Source organism: Chrysochloris asiatica, unplaced genomic scaffold, assembly GCF_000296735.1.
Source record: "Chrysochloris asiatica unplaced genomic scaffold, ChrAsi1.0 scaffold00027, whole genome shotgun sequence".
NCBI lineage: Eukaryota > Metazoa > Chordata > Mammalia > Afrosoricida > Chrysochloridae > Chrysochloris > Chrysochloris asiatica.
The window spans coordinates 21,264,978-21,276,390 of record NW_006408545.1 but is presented as its reverse complement, the minus strand read 5'-3'; the positions used below and the strand labels follow the sequence as shown (position 1 = coordinate 21,276,390).

Sequence of the window (11,413 nt, the reverse complement as noted above, 5' to 3'; positions counted from 1 at the left end):
CTGACAACAACAACAACAAAGATATGAACAGAAAGCGATCTCTTCTTTTCAATAGCTCAGTCTTAAAAACATTTACTTATACATCAGTTGTTGTTGTTGTTAAGTGCTGAGCACTTAAGATCTGATAAGAATATGATCTCCTCTTTTCAATAGCTCAGTCTTACAAACACTTACTTAAACCTAAATTGTTGTTGCTGTTAAGTGCTATCAAGTACGTTCTGACTGATAGCGACTCTGTATAAAGATTTCCAGGGAGTGGCTGTTGAGTTTGAACTGCTGACCTTGTGGCTCAAACCGAACTGCGGTCCAGTGCTTTATCTCACAGTGCCACACCAGGATTCCATACCTAAGTTAGAGGTCCAAACTATAAGGGCCAGTAAGGTCAATAAATCCGACTAACTCTAACTTGCAAATCTCAAGTAGTGAACTAAGGGCAATGCCCAGTCTAAAGGAGATGGCTGCCACTCGACACTAGCAGGTGAAGGCCATGAGGGAATAATGCAAGCTTAGGGGTGCCTGATCTCTTGATTTCTTTAGAAGAAAGAAATTTGGACTTTATATAAAATCTCATGATTATTGTTGTTGTTGTTAGGTGCCATCGAGTCAGTACCAACTCATAGCGAACCTATGCACAGCAGAATGAAACACTGCCCGATCCTGGGCCTACCTAACTACCATTGCCACGCTTGATTCTTAGATGCTGACAAAAAAAAAAACTGATTTTTTTCAAATACTGTGTAGGTCAATATTATGTGGGCCAAATTAAATAGACCTGGAGGACACAATTAACCTACAGGTCATCAGTTTGCAGCCTCTGAAAACAAATGCATTCTTTTTTTTAAATGACAATGCTACAATCAAGGAACTATAAGGAACAATGAAAACACAAAGCCTGGAATTAATCCACAACAACAACTAATCCAAACTTAAAATCTATATTTTGCTTCAAAAACAATAATTGTTTCTTACAAAAAAATTTTCTACTGTCTACTTAGGAAAAAGGAAAGAAAAACCATGCTGGGTCTTGTCACATAAGCTTTCATGCAAATCTCACAAGATGAAACCCAACCCATTGCCATCTTGTGGATTCTGATTCAGGTCGACCCTAAGTGTTACAGAGTAGAACTGCTTCATATGGCTTCTTTGGCTTTAATCTTTAGGAAAGCAGATCACCAGGTCTTTCTTCTGCAGCACTGCTGGGCAAGTTCAAAGTGCCCATGTCTACATTAGTAGTCAAGAGCAAACTGTCTGCACTACCCAAGAGCCTCACAATAAGATAGTATTATTACACAAAATAAAAAACCCGTTGCTATCAAGTTGATTCCAACTTACAGCAACCCTATAAGACAGAGTAGAACGAGCCGGCTCCTCAGGGTTTCTAAGACTGTAAATCTTTACAGGAGCAGACAGCCGCATGGTGCTCAGCCAGAGCACCATTATCAGTCTGAAATGATAATGTTGCACAGTTAGCCTAGTCTATGCCACCACCAGAGTTTCTTATTATGATTTCCATTTTCATTAATGGGAAAACTGATGTTCTGGGATAATGTGCCCAGATTGCTAGTAAGTGAGACAGGTTAAATGTGAACCCAGGTTTCTCTATTTCTATGCTCCGTTCACTCTACTGCTAATAACAGTCTGAATACTCCACTAATAACTATTTGTGTAGTATACCTTCAAATCATTTTCGTAAGTAATATTTCTGTGGATTCCCCAAACTTAACAAAGGAATAAAAAAGTGTGGTGCTGTGAGTTAATGAGCCAGACTGCTAAGTCATTTGAACTGCAAGCTCACCAGCTGCTCCTGGAAAACCCTATACAGGGTGGCTATGGGTCAGAACCAACTCGACGGCACTTAACAACAACAACAACCTAAGATTAAAGAGAAATAATTATTGAGCATAAATCATCACTGATGTGGTGCTTCAGGATAATGCATTGGACTGCAAGGTCAGTTTGAACCACCAGTTCGGTGGTTTCAAACCCATTAGTTGATCCTCAGAAATCCTATACAGGGTCACTATGGGTGGGAACCAACTCGACAGCACTTAACAACAGCAACTGCAATCACATTTATTGAGCACTTAAACTAAGCATTTTATAATGTTATCAAATATAAGCTGAATTACAATCCTGTAAAATAATAATATCAGAATAAAAGGCATACGACTTCCTTTCCTCCCCGGCTGCCTGAGCATCTGCCCCCATCATGAACGACACAGTAACTATCTGGACAAGGAAATTCATAACCAACCGACTACTTCAGAGGAAACAAATGGTCATTGATGTCCTTCACCCCGGGAAGGCAACAGTACCTAAGACAGAAGTTCGGGAAAAACTTGACAAAATGTATAAGACAACATCAGATGTCATCTTTGTATTTGGATTCATAACCCACTTTGATGGTGGCAAGACTACTGGCTTCAACATGATTTATGTATCCCTTGGATTATACAAAGAAAAATGAACCCAAACACAGACTTGCAAGACATGGCCTGTATAAGAAGAAAACCTCAAGAAAACAGCGCAAGGAAAGCAAAAACAGAATGAAGAAAGTGAGGGGACTGCAAAGGCCTATGTTGGTGACAGCAAAAAGAAGGAATAAAGATTCTGCGACTACTGTGGATTTTTTCACCAGAGGAATAATAAACCCTAAACTCTAAAAAAAAAAGCATATGAGAAAATGAGTATTTAAAAATAACTGACCTACATTAAAATGCTTTAAGAAAAACTTTGTAATATACTATAGTATTAGTCCTGTGAAACTAACCAGCATTTAAAAAAAATACACTACAACATAAAAGAAATAGTCTAAAGTTAGAGATAAATGTTGATGAGGAGAAATACATTTCATTTATCTGATGATATTTAATAATTTAAAATACATACGTCACCTGTCACAAGTACCCCTATAATTATTAAGTACTATAAAGGAGCTCTGGTAACACAGTGGTTATGAATCAGTCTGCTAACCTCAAGGTCGGCAGTTCGAAACTACCAGTGGCTCTGCGGGAGAAAGATGAGGCATTCTGCTCCCGTAAAGATTTATAGCCTCGGAAACCCTGTATAGGGTCACTATGAGTTGGAACCGACTCCATGGTACTTAACAACAACAACATAAAGAATATGTTCATACAAATTATCAATGTTTGAACAATTCAAAACACTACTGCTAAGTTTTTACGGCAAAATATAATAGCATTCACTAGATCTATCTCTAACTTCAAATGCTGGACATAAAACTAATTCAGTTTGCTAAAAAAAAAAAAAAGAATCTTTAGAGCAAGTGAAATAACATTTCAAGGAGATTCCAGGAGAATGGTAATTTTAAAAGCTATTTTTAAATATTTGTTAAAATGAAGTTTCAGTACACAAAAATAGAAAAATAAAATGAAAGGCTTTGAAGAGCCTTTGGTGAGTCATAGGAGGAAACGCAAATCCAGCTGCATTCCAGAAATGAAATCTATATCTAGAACTTCCAATAAGTATTATATCAGAAACAACTATCTGAAGGGTTAACATCTAATACCCCATTTTAAAACTTACTTTGGTGTAGCTATTTTTGGGAAAACATTCATTAAATTTTCTTCACACCACAAGCACAGATGAATACTTTATGGTTACTAAAGGTCCTGCAACTTTTTTTTTTTTTTTTAAATAAAAGGCCTACAATAGTTCTGAATCTTACAGAAGAATACAGAGGAAACAATGATAGAATATATAGTATTGGTGAAAAGCAGTAAGTAATAAAATAGTCATAAACAATATGAGAAGAGAAATATGGATATTTGAATTCTAATTTATAAGAATTTAAGCACAAATAATTAAATATTGTTGTTACTGTTGTTAAGTGCTGTTTAGTAGTTTCCGACCCACAATGACCCTGTTTCCGAGGAATAGCTGGTGAGCTTGAACCACCGACCTTGCAGTTCAAAGTGACCTTGCAGTCCAGCTCATTAACCCACAGCACCACATCAGGGCTCCAATGAAATGCTATAGCATTTAAAAACCTACAGTCAGAACTGTAGTGTATCCTTCACCAACTTATTACTTTGTCAAGAGTGAAGGGGAAATCCCCTGACCCAGTCAAGGGACATAATGAGCAGAACATTATATGAATATGCAATTCGCATGGTTCAAACAGAAAAGTGGAGAGCAGCCTCCTCATTGTTGGCTTCCTTTTTTCCAAAGACTCTACCATACAGGAATCCTGGTATGGCGCTGTGAGTTAATGAGCCAGTCTGAAAAGCCGTTTGAACTGCAAGGTCAGTGGTTCAAGCTCACCAGCTGCTCCTTGGAAACCCTATACAGGGTCACTATGGGTCGGAACTGACTCGATGGCACTTCACAACAACAACAACCCCACACTGAAGCAGTCAGAACCAGTTTCATATTGGAAATAGCAATGTATGTCAAATCATTAGCTGTTGTAGTAAATTAATGTCAATTTGAATAAATTCAAAGTTCAGTCATTTCAAGAGGTGTCATAGGAGCAGGAATTGATGGCATTAAAGGACGAAGTCCAAGCTACACTGAAGAAGGCAAAAAATACAAGATTCCATTAATTAATGGAATATAAATTGAAATGTCTCAACAAATTGATGTCGTGCAAGAGGCCCTTACTCATCTAAACCAAAAAATTTGTAAGGCAGCTACCTGGCAAAATGATTGGGAAAGATCCATATGTGTGCCCATTCCAAAGACCCACCAGAATGCAGAAATTGTTGAACAACATCATCAATATCACATGCAAGCAAAATTTTGCTGAAGATAATTCAAAGATGGTTGTAGTAGTAATATTGACAGAGGGTGACAGCTGCCAGAAATTCAAGTAGAATTCAGAGAATACCAGAAAGACGTTTATTTGTGCTTTATTGAGTAAGCAAAGTCAATAAAGGCATTTGACTGTATGGATCATAACAAACTATGGATAACATTGTGAAGACTGGGTACTCCAGAACACTGGACTAATTGTACTCATGAGGTACCGATACAAAAACCAAGAGGGAGTTGTTCAATCAGAACAAAGGGATACTAAATGGTTTAAAGTCAGGAAAGGTATGTGCCATACTTATTCAATCTGTGGAATCCTGGTGTGGTGCTGTAGGATCAACACTGGACTGCTAACTGCAAGGTCGGTAGTTCAAACCTACCAGCTGCTCCTTGGAACCCTATACAGAGTCACTACGACTCAGAATTGACTTGATGGCATTTAACAACAACAACAGCATTCAATCTGTATGTTGAACAAATTATCTGAGAAGCTAGATTACATAAAGAAGAACATGGCATCAGGACTAGAGGAAGACTCATTAATAACCTGCAAAATTAAGATGACACAACCTTGCTGGATGGAAGTGGAAAGGACATGAAATACTTACTGATGAAGATCAAAGACTATAGCCTTCAGTAGGGATTGCCCTTCAATGTAAAGAAAACAAAAATCCTCACTGGACCAATAAATAACATCATGATAAACAGAGTAAAGAATGAAGTCATCAAAGAAGTCATTTTACTTGGGTCCACAATCAACACTCATGGAAGCAACAGTCAGGAAATCAAATGACATATTTATTAAGCAAATCTACTTCAAAAGTCCTCTTCAAGGTATTAAAGAGCAAAGATACCAGTATGAGGACTAAGGTGCACTTTATCCAAGCCATGGCATTTTCAATATCTTCATATGCATGTGAAAGTTGCACAACAAATAAGCAAGCCGGTAGAACAATCAATGTCTTTGAATTATGGTGTTGAAGAATATTGAATGTACCATGGACTGATGGCCTGCCAGAAGAACAAACCAATCTATCTTGGAAGAAAGTACAGTCAGTATGCTTCTTAGAAGAGAGAAGGACGACAAGACTTCAACTCTCGTATTTTGGATGCCTTGTTGGGAGGGCCAGATACTGGAGAAGAACATCACGGCTGGAGAAGTAGAGGGTCATATGAAAAGTAGAGGGTCTTCCGACCCCTCCAATGATGTGGACTGACACAGTGGCAGCTACAATGGACTCAAACATAACCACAATTGTTAGGATGGCGTAGGACTGGGCAGTTTTGCTCTGTTGTGCACAGGACTGCGATGTGTAGGAACAAACTCAATGGCACCTAATAGCATCAACGACAAAGCAGACAAAAGTTTGACTGAGTACCTACATTCGAGTGTCATGGCCCCTCACCCAAATCTGAGCACCCACAGTTCCTTGAAGGATAAGCTAGTAACAGTTTTTAGGGATCAAGAGCACCATCAGTCCATTAATCAGACTGGGGACTTGAGAGAGTTATCTCTTCTCACAGTAGTCTCAAAGGGAGCCTACAATTATAAGATACTCCTCCAAACACAGAATCATCCCAATGGCTTCCTGGTCCCAGGAGGAAGAACCATTATGGTAAGAAGCATGACGTGCAAGTTGATGGAATTTCCTTTCCTGGCTGAAACCACTGAATTCCTAAGGCGATTTGCAGAAATTAGTGTCACCAGACTTACAGATTCCGGCATGGAGATTCCTATCATATTCCCACTCAAGTCCCCACTTTGACCAGTGTAGAAAACTGATGAAGGGGTTTAAAACATAATCAGATTCTAATTTTAACTGTCACCACTATGCTGTGGTGCTGTAGGATAAGCAGTGGACAGCTAACCAAAGGGTCAGCAATTCAAACCCACCAGCCTCTCTCCGAAATTCTATAGCGTCATTATGAGTCAGAATTGACTTGAAGGCACATAGCACACACACACACACACGCACGCACACACACACACCCCACATTCCAAGGTAAAATACTACAGTACTTAGCTTTTGGTATGCAGCTCATTTCTAAATTCACACCCCACCCTCATTACCCTTATGTCCCCAAGAACGTGTACTCATTTTTCAATACTCCAGTCATTTTACTGCAATCTTCTTGATTCATTACTCCCCCAGCCACCACCTTAGACTACTACATTCTTTGTGTCCTCACTTTACTTGGAACTATGTTAATCCTAACATTTGCAATAAAACACCTATTGTTTTACTCATCTATTTTCCTTTACTTAAATGTAAATCCCAGTGAGAGTGAGTGAGCTGAAGTTCAGTGTGTGTCTGTCATTCTCTGTACAGCAAGCACAGACCCTGGCCCTTAGGAGGCAAACTTCATTAGATGCTGGAAGAAGAGATGAACAGACTATAGCAGTCTTCCTGCCGGGGCTTTTGCTCTCTCATCTCCCTGCGCTTTAATCTACAACCTCCACAGAAGCATAAAATCAGGTTTCAGAAAGGCAAGTCTGATCTGCTACTTAAGTCTCTCTACAGCTTTACTTTTTTTTTGGTTTTGGTCAAACTTTTTATTTCGTATTCTATAGTTGTTTAACCCACACTTAAATGGTCTTAATTGGGGAGAGGGTAGGCTCTTACAGAATCCCAAGGAAATGTCAAAAAGATAATATATGGCCAGCATTATCCTACTCTTTGGGGTTAACTAGGTGAATAGCATTTTCCTTACATAAGTATCTATCTATCTCAGGTTTTACGGACTGAGACATCAAGATTTGAGTTTGAAGACACCCTGAAATCTTAAGAGTAGCAAACCTAACCACCTTTCTAATAACTACTAGCTTGTTTAAATAGGTAGAATGATCCACCTCTCCATTTTAGATGGCTAGATGTCTGTGGAAAATCTTAGTATTGCTTGTCTCATTTGCTGGAAAGAATAGAATAGAATGTAGTCTTCAGGGGCACTAAGAGAATTACAATACTAGTACACAAGTCAAGTCTTACACATTTAACATTTGCTTATTGAAAGCAATGTCATAAAATCAAATAAAATTGAATAGGTTTTACTTTTTCCTCACAAGAACATAAAAATCATGGAAGAGTTCTTAACAGGAATTTTTTTTTAAGTAACACAATCTTTCCTTGTAAGAGTCCCTAGGTAGTTATGGCACTTTTTGTTTGGGATTTCGGTCCAAAGTTTTGTTTGTCTTTAGCATCTGTTTCTGCCTCCCCCTCTATCAGATCAGCTTCCTCGACAGCCACTACCTCTTGGTAGTGGAGCTTGGAGCTCCGTGGCTTGAACTGCTGTGGAAATCACATGGAGGAGTGTACCCCCTTTCTGTAGAAAAGGGAAACCCTCTTTCTTGTCTGCCAACCCGATTATGACCACTTGAATAGAGATCACTTTATATAGCTTAACTTTTAGACTCCACTGGCCTTAAGATACAATTAGATCTTCTCAACATGCATACAAAGTAGTTCCTCAAAATCTGTCCACGGCAATAGTGAAAGAATGCTTTCCCTCTGTGGTTCCACAGACTTTCCTCTCATTTCTTAAACACACTTGACTAAAGTATAATTTATTTACAATAAAATGTACTCATTTTAAAAGCACAGTTGAATGAGTCTTGTCAAATGTACACATCTGTACAATCACCACAATAAAGGTATCATATATTTCCAGTACCCCAAAAAGTTCTCTTTGCAGTCAGTACCCCCACCCACCCAACCCCAGTCCAGATGCAACCACTGTTCTGCTTTCTGTCACTATATTTTTACTCATTCTAGGCTTTTCATATAAAAGAAATCAACCCACGTTACTGAACGTACCATTAATCCATTCACTTTTATTGCTCAAGGGTAAGCCAGTGAATGCATGTATAGCAATATGTTTATTCATTCACTTTAGATGGACATTTAACTTATTTGCAGTTTGGGGCTACCGTGAGAAAACATGTTATAATATTTTAATGTTTTTATTTCCTTTGGGTGTAAACACCTAGAGGAATGAGATAGCTATTGTTAGGTGACATAGCCTAAGGATATGCTTAATTTTTTTTTTTAATGTCCAGTTTTCTAAAGTGATTGTACAATTTTACATTCCCTTCAGCAATGTATGACAATTTCAGTTGTTCCACATCCTCACCAACACTTATTATAGTCAGTCTTTCTAATTTTAGCCATTCTCATAAATAGATAGTACTACTCATTGTAGCTTTATGTTGTATTTCCCTGATAACTAATGATGCTGAGCATGATTTTACTTATCGCAATTCAGTTATCTTCTTTTATGAAAATATTTGTCCAAACATTTTCCAATCTGCTAACTGACTCTCTTATTACTGAGTTTACGTGCCCTGGATCGAAATCCTTTGCCAGATATGTGTATTGTGAATATTTTCCCACAGTCTGTGACTTGCCTTTTTATTTTCTTTAAAACAACAGAGCTTTAAATTTTGATGAACTCTAGTTTTTTTTCTTTTAAAGTTAATTTTCTTCATGTTCTAAGAAGACTTCATCTAACCTCAATGGATCATTAATTTTCTCCTATGTTTTAAGATTTTTTTAAAGCTCAGTTTTCATGATCCATTTCAAGGTAACTTTTGTTTATAGTATGAGATGAGGGTTAAGGCTCTTCCTCCCCACCCCCGGGCCCCACTGTACTATGTATTGAAGTCACTCCTTTCCCCATCAAATAACCTTTTCTTCATTGAAAACTAACCACAAACATGTGGGTCCAATTCTGAACTGTCTATTCTATCTTTACATCAATCCCACACTGTCTTCTCACTATACTTTATAGGAAATCTTGAAATCAATTAAGTCCTTCAAAATTGTCTTTTTTTTTTTTTTCCAAATTATTTTGGCCATCCTAGATTTTTGCTATATCTTTGGTTATTCTAGATCTAGAATCTTTGAATCAAGTTGTCAATCTTGAGGAAAATGTCTGTAGGAATTCTGACTGAAGTTACTTACACTCAATCTATATAAATGAATTTGAGAAGAATTAGCATTTTAACACTAACTAATCTTCCAATTCATGAACATTACACAGATCTCACACACACTTGTTAAACTTATCCCTTAGTAGTTCATATTTCTTGATACTATTGTAAATTATATTGTTTTTAGAAGTCCATTTTCCAATTGTTATTGGTTGTTGTGTGCCACAGAGTCAGTTCCAACTCATAACAACTCTATCTAGTTTCTGAGGCTGTGAAGCATTATGGCATCAGATTGCCCTATCTTTTTCCCTTGAGGTGGCTGTAGATTCAAACTGCTGATATTCAGTAATTTGATTTGTATATTTTGGCACTATATCCCTTAACGTTACTAAATATGTTTATTACACTAATAGCTTTTTTTAGGGTTTTTTTTTTTGGCAAATTCCTATGGATTTTCTATGCATATGATAATGTTATTTGGGAATAATGACAGTCCTTCTAGTCTTATCTGATAAGCATTTTATTTCTTTTTCTTAACTGTCTAGAACTTCTGGTAACATTTTGAGCAGAAGTGGTAGGAGCTCTCATTTCTCCCCTAGGGGGAGTGCAGTCACTCTTTCACTATTAACAGTAAACTGAGCTGTTGAAGCAGCACATATTTTGTAATGAGTATTTTCACTACAATGCATTTTGGAAACAATATGAGCTGTAATTTTTCATGGGTGCTCTCTATCAAGCTGAGACAGTACACTTGATTTTATTTTCATCACATTTTTTCAGTGTTCCTGTTTCCTCTAAGTACCTGAGTGTATTTATAATAAGTTCTTATCTGTCTTTTCTGTATCTGTTTTATTGGCAGATTTTTTTTTCCCTGGTCATAGGTCACATTTTCCTGCTTCTTCACATCCACATGTCTTTTGGTTTTGAACTGCATGCTGGACACAGTGTGACTCTGTTGTCAAGTGCCTAGATTTTATAGTCACCCTTTAACTATGCTTTGGTTAGCAGTTAAATTAATTTTGGATCTGAATGGGTTATGAAGGCTTGTTTGTAAGCTTTGTTGGGGAGGTTCTAGCGTAGGCATTTAGCCCTATTACTTACACAAAACTCTCCTGGGGTACCTACTGAGTGCCCGCAGGAGAAAGATGAGGTTTTCCGCTTCTGCCAAGATTCAAGGTGTCAGAAACCTGGCACAAGATCACTATGATCCGGAATCGACTGGACGGCTCTTCACAACAGCTGACTGTCCAGAAGTTTAACAAGGTCTGTCCATACTGTCAGGTCTGTGACATTTGTACCTTTAACAGCATACATGCAGCCCGTGATGAGTTTCAGGGAACTTCACCCCATCCATGTGCTGCTAAGTATTCAACAACAGACGCAGGTGGGACTCCTGGAGCTTTCTCCACATATTCCCTCCTCTTCTGTATTCTGCCCCACAGTTTACAGCTGCCTCATCCTCCCCACCACCACATGTCTGTCAGTTTGTGGTACTGTGGTGGCTTGTGAGTTGCTGTGATTCTGAAAGCTATGCCACCGGTATTTTAAATACCAACTGGCTCACCTATGTTGGACAGGTTTCAGATGAGCTTCCAGACGAAGACAGACTAGGAAGAAGGAGTGATGAACTACTTCCAAATATTTAGTCACTGAAAACCTTATGAATAGTAGAGAAACACTGTCAGATATAGTGCCAAAAAATGAGCCCCTCAG

At 38.1% G+C, this 11,413-nt stretch overlaps 1 protein-coding gene and 1 pseudogene across 1 annotated transcript in view; one reads left to right on the top strand and one right to left on the bottom strand.

Moving 5' to 3' along the window:
• The window catches only part of PDSS2 (prenyl (decaprenyl) diphosphate synthase, subunit 2), a 387,297-nt gene that overhangs the window by 358,248 nt on the left and 17,636 nt on the right, over positions 1-11,413 (bottom strand). The window lies entirely within an intron of this gene.
• On the top strand, positions 2,210-2,605 carry LOC102812103 (annotated as a pseudogene).